The sequence below is a fragment of the Panicum virgatum genome, chromosome 4K, assembly GCF_016808335.1.
Source record: "Panicum virgatum strain AP13 chromosome 4K, P.virgatum_v5, whole genome shotgun sequence".
NCBI classification, from domain to species: Eukaryota; Viridiplantae; Streptophyta; class Magnoliopsida; order Poales; family Poaceae; genus Panicum; species Panicum virgatum.
This window is the reverse complement of record NC_053139.1, coordinates 44,533,034-44,545,876: the sequence shown is the minus strand read 5'-3', so window position 1 is coordinate 44,545,876 and position 12,843 is coordinate 44,533,034.

Below are 12,843 nucleotides of genomic sequence, written 5' to 3'. Positions count from 1 at the left end.
TTCATTTCATTCAGATATATTCCCGTGTGTGCTTGGGTGGTTGTATGGTGAGCTGCTCTCTTTTCGAGATACTTGTGGTGAACTGCTGCATTCAAGCCCTGCAGAAGTTTTGGGCCGGCTAGTCGGTTACTTAAAACTGGGTAGGGTGGTTTTTTCTTTTTTATATTTAAAAAAAATCAAAATTTCAAAAATATATTTCCGTTTCGAAAAGTTTCAAAAATATATCCCGGTCACACTATGGGGGGCGACATGCGCAGATTAGACGCGCATATCCTGAGTTTGTTTCGGAGCTCGACATGCTGACGCCCGAGGACGTTGTCTGGGAGCCCTACAGCCCTGAGGCTGTGGCTATCCGTGCACCAGCAGGCCTGTCTTCGCACTGCTCCTTAAATGCGAGCCTGTGGTTTACTACAGCCGTCCTGGTTTACGACATCGCGGTTGAGGCATATTGCCCCTGGAGAGTCAGGAGACAGTTTGGACAGCGCCAGGAGTTTCCGGTGCCTACCGCGTTGGAGCGTGTCAGTCGCCAGGACCACAGGTAATTATGAATGAACTTGGCTTATACATTCGTGTCGAATCTAACGATTCTTCGTGGTCCACTTTTGTAGGTTGTCAAGGAGTGGCTTGCCGTGCTCTGATAATTGGCTCACCAAGATGCAGCCGTGGGTGGACCAATGGGAACATGCAGACGAGCACTTGGTCCATCCAACAGGACCACACACACATCTCCTTTAGGGCTTACCTCACCTGGTACTTACCTCGGACTCGGGCTCGTCTGTAGGATCAAGAACACCGACTAGAGGGGGGTGAATAGGCGGTTTAAAATCTAAAACCAATAACACTAGAGAAATTTAATTAGTAACAAAGGAAAGCCCTATGTCATGCTATTACTATCTCTAGATGGGTTTGCAACCTAGGGTGACAAGACACAAATCAAGCTCTAGTAAAGTAAATTGCTCAAAGTAAAAGCAAGTATTAAAGAGAGCAAGAGAAGTAACCAAGCTTGACACAAGAAATTATCCCGTGGTGTCGATGACTTGCCGGTCACCCCTAATCCACGTTGAGGTGGATTCCAAGAATCAACCGCTCCTCTATCAAGAACCTCTTGATCTTGAGCCGGCTTGAATCAAGGAACCGCTCCACACCTCGATTCCACTAGAGTTGCTCTTCACCACTCCGGTGAGGTGAGCACAAAACCTCTCACAACCGAAATCGGGGCTCCTCAACAATCTCCTTGGAGGAGCTCCACGAAATCCACTTCTCCAAGTCGTCTAGGGAGCGGCAACTCCCAAGAGTAACAAGTTGATGACGCTTGCTTGAAGTATCCCTAATGCCACAAAGCTCAAACTCTTGATGCAATGCACTAGGAAGCTCTCACACTCTCAAAAATGCAATCTCTAAGCAAGTGTGTGTGAGAGAGGGATGCCTTAGCTCTAATGTGTCAAGAATGCTATCCAAATGGCCAAGAGACTCACCCAATGGCCGGGCATTGGGTATATATAGACACCCCTTAAAAAAACTAGCCGTTACACTCTTTTCTGCGAAGTCGCGGACCGTCCGCGGTTCAAAAACCGGACTGTCCGCCGTTATAAACCAGTGAGTCAGAGTGCATTTAATGCGTGTCAGAACTAGCCGTTAAGCCCTGGCGGACCGTCCGCGCCCCAGTGGCGGACCGTCCGCAGTTAAGAGTTCCAACCTACCAGAGACTAACAGCGTCTCTGGAACAACTTTGAGATTAGCCTGCGGACCGTCCGCGCCTCAGGAGCGGACCGTCCGCAGTTTAACTTTTCAGCCCAAACCAGAGAAACAACCTCTCTGGTACAAGTTTGAAATTAGCCGGCGGACCGTCAGCGCACCATGGCCGGACTGTCCGCCGTTCAACTTTGAAGCCCACACCAGTTAGACACCCTTTCTGGTACAAATTTGAAATACAGTGGCGGACCGTCCGCCCACCTGGGCCGGACTGTCCGCCAGCCCACCAGAGCTTCTGCAAGCTCTCTGGAACGGGCGCGGACTGTCCGCCCCTCAGGAGCGGACTGTCCGCCGTTACTCAGTCAGCTCTCGAACTTAGTCTATTTCATATCTTTTCAAAACGCCGTTAGCCCTCATGCATGCAACTAGACATTTTGAGCAAAATGGCACTAAAGACCCGTCAAGCATGAGTACACAACCCCTCTTGATTGTACGGCTATCTATCCAACAAATCCGGTCACTTTTCATCCACTAAACGCCTTGTGACCGGTAAAACGCAAAAGCCCTATTTTATACCTTTGCCTTGAGTCCGAGCTTTGCTTATCATCTCCAAAACTCCATACGTTCACAACCAAATCTCTTTCACTCGTGGATCAACCTATACTCATTATCTCAAATGAATTCGTTAATCCACAAACCGTTGTCATTAATTACCAAAACTCGAATTAGGGGCCTAGATGCTTTCAATCTCCCCCTTTTTGGTAATTGATGACAACACTAAATTTTGGAGTGATAAAAGTTTTCAAGTCAACTTTATACACTAGGCATAAGGTGGACTTGGAATTGAACTTTGGAAGAACTTACTCATTTTCTTGAAAATTTCAGAATATGGTATGAATAAATTCACCAAGTTCGATGAGTAGAGAGAACTCCCCCTTGATATGTGCATATTAATTTTCATGAATACCAAGTACACATATATATATTTGAAACTTTTGATGGAGTTTTCCCTACAAGTGGAAATCGAGGCATACAAGATACAAGATATATATGATATGAACTTTAACAAGGTTAGCACAACCTCACAACCACAAGATGAACATAAATAGATAAGAGTAGCATAAACTAACATAGTTCATCACACAATACAAACCAAATGTTCAAATCCAAACACAAGTCTTAAATAGAGTTCATGGAAGACACAAATAAACAAGAGTGGCAAGCGGAAGCCGAAAACGAATGATCTCCTTTAGAAGTCCATGAGCTCCCCCTAGATCAAGCACTCCAAGGCTCCTTCTCCCCCTTTGGCATCAATTCCCAATAAGGTCAAACGGCTGGTGGAGGAGGTGGCGGTGGGTAGAACGGCTGGTGCGGGTAGAACTCTGGAGGCGGCACTGGAGCCGGAAACACTGAGTAGAAATGATCAGTAAACCCTGTAAAGGCTGTGCTGAAGGCATCAAAGCGCTGCTCTAGCTGCTCCTGTCTCTGCTCAAGCTGCTCAAACTGCTCAGAAGAGGGTAAATCCTCAAAACGTGAGTCAAGAGCTGCTATATCTGAATGTAAACTATCATGAAACCCCTGCATCTGAGTCATCATAGGCTGGAACATCTGCTGCTGCATGTTCTGAAAGTTAAGGTTCATTTGACTCTGCATCTGATTAGCCAACCCCGTAATCTGAGAGGACATGCTCTCCTGCATGGATGCAAAGTATGGCTCAAAGTAGCCAGCTAGAGGGGCCCACTGCTGCTGTGCTGGAGGATGCGGTGGTGGCATGGCATGCTGAGCTGCAGCTGCTCCCATATGAGCATCATCATCACTATCATCTTGCCCTTGTGCTTCGGCATCCATATCATCTCCAGGGAAGGGAGTCAAAGGCCTCAAGAGAAAAGCATTGTCATTCTTGAAAGGCCTGAAAGGAGTGTGCTTGCTTTCACATAACCCTCTGAAGCTAGTCTTAACCTTGATGATGGACATAATGTATGGAGCAAAGTACAAGTTCATCTCCATGTTAAGCCTCAAGTCTGCAAGCTGATCCATGATAAGAGCAATGACATTGATTCTATTTCCATTCATGATATGAGATATCACATTCCAATAGTGCCCTCTAACCTTGTCCTTGTTGCCACTCTTAGGCATGAATGTGACTCTGACAATTTTATTGATCACTGCAGGATGATGCCTCAGACCCTGCGTACCCCCAAAAGTTCTAGCAATTCCAAGATGTGCAGGCTCATAGAACATGGGGTAGTCATTCTCATCTAGTGGGTTTTCTAACACAACATTCATACTTTGCTCACTATTGATGAGATTATAATCCAATTGATTTGCCTCAGCAAATTGTGCAAATGTAGCACCATAGGTTCTTTTGCCAGTTGTCCACCTAAATGTTTCCTCAACCATGTTTATCTCTAGAGTGGCATAGAACTGGCGTATCACTGTTTCATTCCAATCACACCTATGCTGCAGAAAATTAGCTATCCCCATTTGCTGAAATCTATCCACTAGATCAGACATGACTTGATGTTGTCTCATATAGCCTAGGTCAATGGTCTGATGTTTGAAAACATTTTTCTTAACTAGATGACCAAAGTAAACATCTTTTTGTACCTCGGTTTTGAAGAAGAGAATGTTGGTGTCACGAGGCAAGCTGAACTGATCCACTACTCTTGCATTTGCATAGCTTTCTGCAGTCCACTGTCGGCTAGGTAGATCTAGCCCCATCAAATCTGTAACATCATTGTCAACCCCCTCAGTATCTTCCTCTGAAGACTCATCACCAATATCTCCCACTGAAGATGCAGCAGCCATCTCACTAATATTTGGAGCATAGTCCACATCATCCGAGTCATCACTGTCCCTTTGTCTCTTGGAAGTCATTGCCTTCTTAATTTTTGAAGCAGTGGCCTTGATGATCTTCCGGGGTGGCCTGAGATCAAGATTTAACCATAAGAACAATTACTAAAGTTATAGAATCAATCCTTAATGATATAACTCAATTCAGCACTGATCTGAAAAAACTGATACTAGCGGACCGTCCGCACTTCTGAAAGCGGACCGTCCGCGGTTCATGAACTACCACAGCGGACCGTCCGCGTCCATCAGGCGGACTGTCCGCGACCCATCTGTTCTGCGCAGGAACACAAAATCGCCCTCATCTTTGATTCATCCACATTTTGAGTTTTGATTCAAATTAACCAACCAAACTTTAACTCTAGCAACTCCTCATCACTAGGAATAAGATCCCCCAAGTATTTGCACGAATCCATGGTCAAAAAAACAGATCGGAGCATCTAACCCTAACTCTTTCCAATAAAGAAATCCAAGAACAAGAGTTAGGGATTCATTGAAATACCGAGAGGACATGATGCACAATCTTGAGAAGAGTCCGGGGATGCTCTCGGACCGTCCGGGAACCACTCCAAAAAGGCTTGACCTTGTTGTCTCCCCACGTGCTTGAGAGAGAAAGAGAGAGAGCTTTTTGGAGGATATGTGTGGTTTGGTGGGGGAGAGTGAGAGGGACACCTCTTATAAATCAAGTCTGGCCGACCCCACCTTTCTGTCCATTCGCGGACTGTCCGCGATATCCCGGCGGACCGTCCGCTTTTGAATCTTTACACTGCAGCCCGACTGACACTGCCTCTGTTGAATTCTGCACAGCCTCTGGCGGACCGTCCGCGGTCCTTTGGCGGACCGTCCGCAGTGTATTTCTGTGGTTAAGAACTTCTCTGCAGAGTCTCTGGTGAACAAGTCCCATGAACGGCGGACTGTCCGCCCCTTACCTGCGGACCGTCCGCGCTACCAAAAATCTGACAAGTCTGAATTCTGCCAATTTTCTCAATTCCAACTCCAATTTGGGATCATTGCTCATATAAAAATCCAAAAATCTCAAAATCCTTTTGACGGCGGTCAAATGACCTTCTCTAGGTGCGGCTTGAAATCGTGCACACATGCAAACACTAAACATGATGTCGGGCCTAGATGCGGTCAAATAAAGCAAACTACCAATCATAGAACGATAAAGCTTTTGGTCAACCGGGTTACCTCCCTCATCTAGGTCGAGATGCCCATTGGTGGCCATAGGAGTCTTGATTGGTTTTGCATCTTCCATACCAAATTTCTTCAAGATATCCTTTACATATTTTGATTGACACACAAAGGTGCCTTCCTTGAGTTGCTTGATTTGAAGTCCAAGAAAGAAACTCAATTCACCAATCATGGACATCTCAAATTCCCTAGACATCATTTCACCAAATTCCTCACAAAAACTTGGGTTAGTTGAACCAAAGATAATATCATCAACATAAATTTGACAAACAAATAAATCTTTACCAATATCTTTAGTGAACAAAGTAGTGTCAACCTTACCAACTTTGAAGCCCTTAGAGATAAGAAAATCCCTCAATCTTTCATACCAAGCTCGTGGAGCTTGCTTAAGACCATAAAGAGCTTTAGAGAGCTTGTATACATGATTTGGCTTCTTGGGATCTTCAAAACCGGGAGGTTGCTCAACAAAAACAAGTTCACTAATTTTGCCATTCAAGAAAGCACTTTTCACGTCCATTTGAAAAAGTTTTATGTTGTGAGAGCAAGCATAAGCTAATAAAATTCTAATAGCTTCTAATCTAGCAACGGGAGCAAAAGTTTCACCGAAATCCAAACCTTCGACTTGAGTGAAGCCTTGAGCAACCAATCTTGCCTTGTTTCTCACAACCATTCCATCTTCATTTTGCTTGTTTCTAAAGACCCATTTAGTGCCAATAACATTATAATTCTTGGGCCTCTCAACTAAATCCCAAACTTGATTCCGAGTGAAATTATTTAATTCTTCATGCATAGCATTCACCCAATCCGGATCTCTCAATGCTTCATCTACACGGTTAGGTTCAAGAAAAGATACAAAAGAATAATGTTCACAAAATGAAGCAATGCGAGATCGAGTTTGGACACCCTTACTAATATCACCCATGATTTGATCCACCGGATGATCCTTTGCAAGAACATTATGAATTCTTTGAGGAGCAATGGGTTCTTGAGTTGATGGAGAAGGTGCACTAGATGAACCAACTTGATCTTGTACTTGAGAATCATCATTACTTGAATTTTGTACAATTTGTTGTGCTTGATCATTTGAGATAGAGGTTGAAGGATTAACTCTTGTAGAGATAGAAGGACCATCTTCATCTTCATCTTCTTCTCTTGGTCTAACATCACCAATTGACATGTTTTTCATTGCATTTCTCAAACCATCACTTCTCACATCATCAAAATTTTCTTGTTCATTATGTGAACCATTTGTTTCATCAAACTCAACATCATATGCTTCTTCAACAATGCCATGTGTTTTGTTGTAGACCCGATAAGCCTTGCTATTAGATGAATATCCAAGAAGAAAACCCTCATCACATTTGCTTTGAAACTTTGATAACCGAGTTCCCTTCTTGAGAATATAGCACTTGCAACCAAACACTCTAAAATATGATATATTTGGCTTCCTTCCAATGAGCAACTCATATGGGGTCTTGTTATGAAATCTATGGCAATACAATCTATTTGAGGCATGACAAGCCGTGTTGATTGCTTCGGCCCAAAAGCTATCCGAAACATTGTACTTGGAGAGCATTGATCTTGCCATATCAATCAAGGTTCTATTTTTCCTTTCAACAAGACCATTTTGTTCCGGAGTGTACTTGGTTGAGAATTCATGCTTGATTCCTTTCACATCACACCATTCCTCAACTCTTGTGTTTCTAAACTCACTTCCATTGTCACTCCTTACTTTCTTCACCTTGAGCTCAAATTCATTTTCGGCCCTTGTAAAGAATTTCTTGAATGTGTCATATGTATCGGCCTTGTCATGAAGAAAGAAAACCCATGTATATCTTGAGTAATCATCCACTACCACAAGACAATAGCAATTTCCACCAATACTTCTATATGTTGTAGGACCAAATAAATCCATATGCAACAATTCCAATGGTCTCTCGGTTGACATGACACTCTTAGTGGGATGAGTATTTGCAACTTGCTTTCCGGCTTGACATGCACTACAAAGCTTATCTTTATCAAACTTCACATTCTTCAAGCCAACTACTAAATCATGCTTCAAAAGTCGGTTGAGTTGTTTCATGCCAACATGACCAAGCCTTCTATGCCATAACCAACCCAAGGATGATTGAGTGAATAAGCAAGTGGACAAATTTGCCTCTTTAGTTGCAAAATCCACAAGATATACATCCTCATGTCTAAATCCTGTAAAGATGTGATCTTTTCCATCCAAGCTAGTCACTACAACATCATCTTTAGTGAAACTACACTTATATCCAAAATCACAAAGTTGAGTGACCGCTAAGAGATTAAACTTGAGAGAATCAACTAACAATACATTTGAGAGAGAATGATTGCTTGAGATAGGAATTGTACCAACTCCTTTGACTTTGCCCCGGCTATTGTCACCAAAGATGATGTCACTATAGCCGCCAACATTCTCATCTAGAGAGGAAAACATCATTTGATCTCCGGTCATGTGTTGAGTGCATCCACTATCAAGCACCCAATGTCTTCCTCCGGACTTGTAATTCACCTACAAAGAGGAAGTAACTCTTTTAGGTACCCAAACTTTCTTGGGTCCTTGAATGTTAGTGACCACATTAGTGAGACTTTTGGCACCCAAATGGCATTCTTTTTAGCACCATTTATAGGTATACCAATAAATTTTGCACTAACATTGCCATTTGAATTTTTCATAAGCATGTAACTTGAATCAAAGGATATGACTTTCTTGTTGGTGCAATTCTTCTCAACATGGCCAACCTTCTTGCATTTCTCACAATATGGCTTGCCACTACTCTTCACAAAAGTAGTTTTAGTTTGCACAAAAGCCTTCTTCCCTTTCTTAGGAATATATCCAAACCCTTGCATGTTCAAGGTGAACTTTTGGCTTGCCCAACAATGATTAAACTTTGCTCTACTATCATAGCATTTTCTCAAATCATTAGTCAAGCAAGTAACCTCTTTCTTTAATAAATCATTTTCCATAATGAGAGATTCATTGCAAGAAGGGTTATCAATTTTAGTGCACAAAGAACTAGTAGAGCTAGAGCCACAAGATTTATCATCAATTAAGTCACAACTAACACCAATGCTCAATGTTGCTTTTCTTTCATGACTAAGCAAGGTATTGTGAGCTTCCTCAAGCTTCTCATGAGTTTCTTTGAGATTCTCATGAGAAGTCTTTAGCTCATCATAGGAATTTTGAAGAGAAGTAAACTTCAACTTCAAGTCCTTCAACTTAGCCTTTTCCTTTGTCATGAATTCATCGGCATCATTAAACATTTCAACAAGATCATCATATGAAAATTCATCAAGTTCACCATCTTGTTGTACCTTTGCACCACCCTTTGCCATAAGACAATGTGGTGTAGAGAAGAGTGTTGGAGCCTCCTTGATGGCGATCCCGGCAACTCCCTTGGATGGCTTGTCATCATCATCATCATCATCATCGGAGCTTGCATCGGAATCCCATTCAACAAAATAAGCTTGGCCATTCTTCTTCTTCTTGATGAACTTCTTCTTCTTCTTTTCATCATTTTTCTTTTCCTTTTTCTTGTTTGGACAATTGACAATGATATGACCTACTTCACCACAATTGAAGCAAGTCTTGTCCACAAAAGGATTTTTTCTTGATGATTGGCCTCTCTTGCCAAAGCTCTTCTTGCTCATCATTCTATTGAATCTCTTGACAAAGAGAGCCATCTCCTCATCCGATTCTTCTTCTTGGCATCCACTTTCTTCTTCATTTTTGCTATCTTGAGCTTTGAATGCCACACTTTTCTTTTTCATATCAATTTCTCCACCATGAGCTTCATCTTGAGATTTCTTGAACATGTCATGGGTGAGAATTTCTCCCAATATTTGTGTGGGAGTTGCGGTCTTCACATTTGACCTTACAAGTAAGGTCACAATTGTGTCATATCTTTCCGGAAGACATCTAAGAAACTTGTGGTTGAAATCCCCATCCGGTACCTCAAATCCAAGTCCCTTGAGATCATTTACAATGTCATTTAGCCGGTTGAACATCTCGGCTATGCTCTCATCCTTCTTCATGGTAAATTCACTAAAATTTCCTTTAAGCAAGTATAGCTTGGCCTCTTTCACCGTTGATGTACCCTCATGAATTTCCATGAGCTTCTTCCATATGTCATTTGCATTTGTGAGGCTCTTGACTCTATTAAATTCATTTACATCAAGAGCACTAAAGAGCACATTAACCCCTTGATCATTTAGTGTCTCATTTTCCTCATCTAGGGGTGTCAAACTCTTTGGGTCCAAAATGACATATCCATCATTTACTACTCTCCATAGCTTTCTACTCATGGCTTTGAGATGAGCCGACATCCTAGTCTTCCAATAATCATAATTGTTCCCATCAAAGAACGGTGGCTTCCCAACATGAATCCCATGATCACTAGTCATTGTTCTACTCCAAGATGGTTAAATCCTTAATTAAAGGAGTACTTAGCTCTGGTACCACTTGTAGGATCAAGAACACCGACTAGAGGGGGGGTGAATAGGCGGTTTAAAATCTAAAACCAATAACACTAGAGAAATTTAATTAGTAACAAAGGAAAGCCCTATGTCATGCTATTACTATCTCTAGATGGGTTTGCAACCTAGGGTGACAAGACACAAATCAAGCTCTAGTAAAGTAAATTGCTCAAAGTAAAAGCAAGTATTAAAGAGAGCAAGAGAAGTAACCAAGCTTGACACAAGAAATTATCCCGTGGTGTCGATGACTTGCCGGTCACCCCTAATCCACGTTGAGGTGGATTCCAAGAATCAACCGCTCCTCTATCAAGAACCTCTTGATCTTGAGCCGGCTTGAATCAAGGAACCGCTCCACACCTCGATTCCACTAGAGTTGCTCTTCACCACTCCGGTGAGGTGAGCACAAAACCTCTCACAACCGAAATCGGGGCTCCTCAACAATCTCCTTGGAGGAGCTCCACGAAATCCACTTCTCCAAGTCGTCTAGGGAGCGGCAACTCCCAAGAGTAACAAGTTGATGACGCTTGCTTGAAGTATCCCTAATGCCACAAAGCTCAAACTCTTGATGCAATGCACTAGGAAGCTCTCACACTCTCAAAAATGCAATCTCTAAGCAAGTGTGTGTGAGAGAGGGATGCCTTAGCTCTAATGTGTCAAGAATGCTATCCAAATGGCCAAGAGACTCACCCAATGGCCGGGCATTGGGTATATATAGACACCCCTTAAAAAAACTAGCCGTTACACTCTTTTCTGCGAAGTCGCGGACCGTCCGCGGTTCAAAAACCGGACTGTCCGCCGTTATAAACCAGTGAGTCAGAGTGCATTTAATGCGTGTCAGAACTAGCCGTTAAGCCCTGGCGGACCGTCCGCGCCCCAGTGGCGGACCGTCCGCAGTTAAGAGTTCCAACCTACCAGAGACTAACAGCGTCTCTGGAACAACTTTGAGATTAGCCTGCGGACCGTCCGCGCCTCAGGAGCGGACCGTCCGCAGTTTAACTTTTCAGCCCAAACCAGAGAAACAACCTCTCTGGTACAAGTTTGAAATTAGCCGGCGGACCGTCAGCGCACCATGGCCGGACTGTCCGCCGTTCAACTTTGAAGCCCACACCAGTTAGACACCCTTTCTGGTACAAATTTGAAATACAGTGGCGGACCGTCCGCCCACCTGGGCCGGACTGTCCGCCAGCCCACCAGAGCTTCTGCAAGCTCTCTGGAACGGGCGCGGACTGTCCGCCCCTCAGGAGCGGACTGTCCGCCGTTACTCAGTCAGCTCTCGAACTTAGTCTATTTCATATCTTTTCAAAACGCCGTTAGCCCTCATGCATGCAACTAGACATTTTGAGCAAAATGGCACTAAAGACCCGTCAAGCATGAGTACACAACCCCTCTTGATTGTACGGCTATCTATCCAACAAATCCGGTCACTTTTCATCCACTAAACGCCTTGTGACCGGTAAAACGCAAAAGCCCTATTTTATACCTTTGCCTTGAGTCCGAGCTTTGCTTATCATCTCCAAAACTCCATACGTTCACAACCAAATCTCTTTCACTCGTGGATCAACCTATACTCATTATCTCAAATGAATTCGTTAATCCACAAACCGTTGTCATTAATTACCAAAACTCGAATTAGGGGCCTAGATGCTTTCAATCTCCCCCTTTTTGGTAATTGATGACAACACTAAATTTTGGAGTGATAAAAGTTTTCAAGTCAACTTTATACACTAGGCATAAGGTGGACTTGGAATTGAACTTTGGAAGAACTTACTCATTTTCTTGAAAATTTCAGAATATGGTATGAATAAATTCACCAAGTTCGATGAGTAGAGAGAACTCCCCCTTGATATGTGCATATTAATTTTCATGAATACCAAGTACACATATATATATTTGAAACTTTTGACGGAGTTTTCCCTACAAGTGGAAATCGAGGCATACAAGATACAAGATATATATGATATGAACTTTAACAAGGTTAGCACAACCTCACAACCACAAGATGAACATAAATAGATAAGAGTAGCATAAACTAACATAGTTCATCACACAATACAAACCAAATGTTCAAATCCAAACACAAGTCTTAAATAGAGTTCATGGAAGACACAAATAAACAAGAGTGGCAAGCGGAAGCCGAAAACGAATGATCTCCTTTAGACACAATACCTTTGCCTTGAGTCCGAGCTTTGCTTATCATCTCCAAAACTCCATACGTTCACAACCAAATCTCTTTCACTCGTGGATCAACCTATACTCATTATCTCAAATGAATTCGTTAATCCACAAACCGTTGTCATTAATTACCAAAACTCGAATTAGGGGCCTAGATGCTTTCATCGTCTAGTTTATGTTGACACTCACCCGCAGCCACACCAGGCGAGGCCTCAGGATGGCTATGCCCGGCACCACATGGAGGCACTAGCTGGCGCGGTGAGTCTCTTGATCATATTTGCATATATATATATATATATAAATATATATATATATATATATATATATATATATATATATATATATATATATATATATATTAATATTCATAAGATAATTCATGTGTTTCTAACTGTTCCTTTACTGAATGGATGTAATTTCGCCTTTGCAACATGA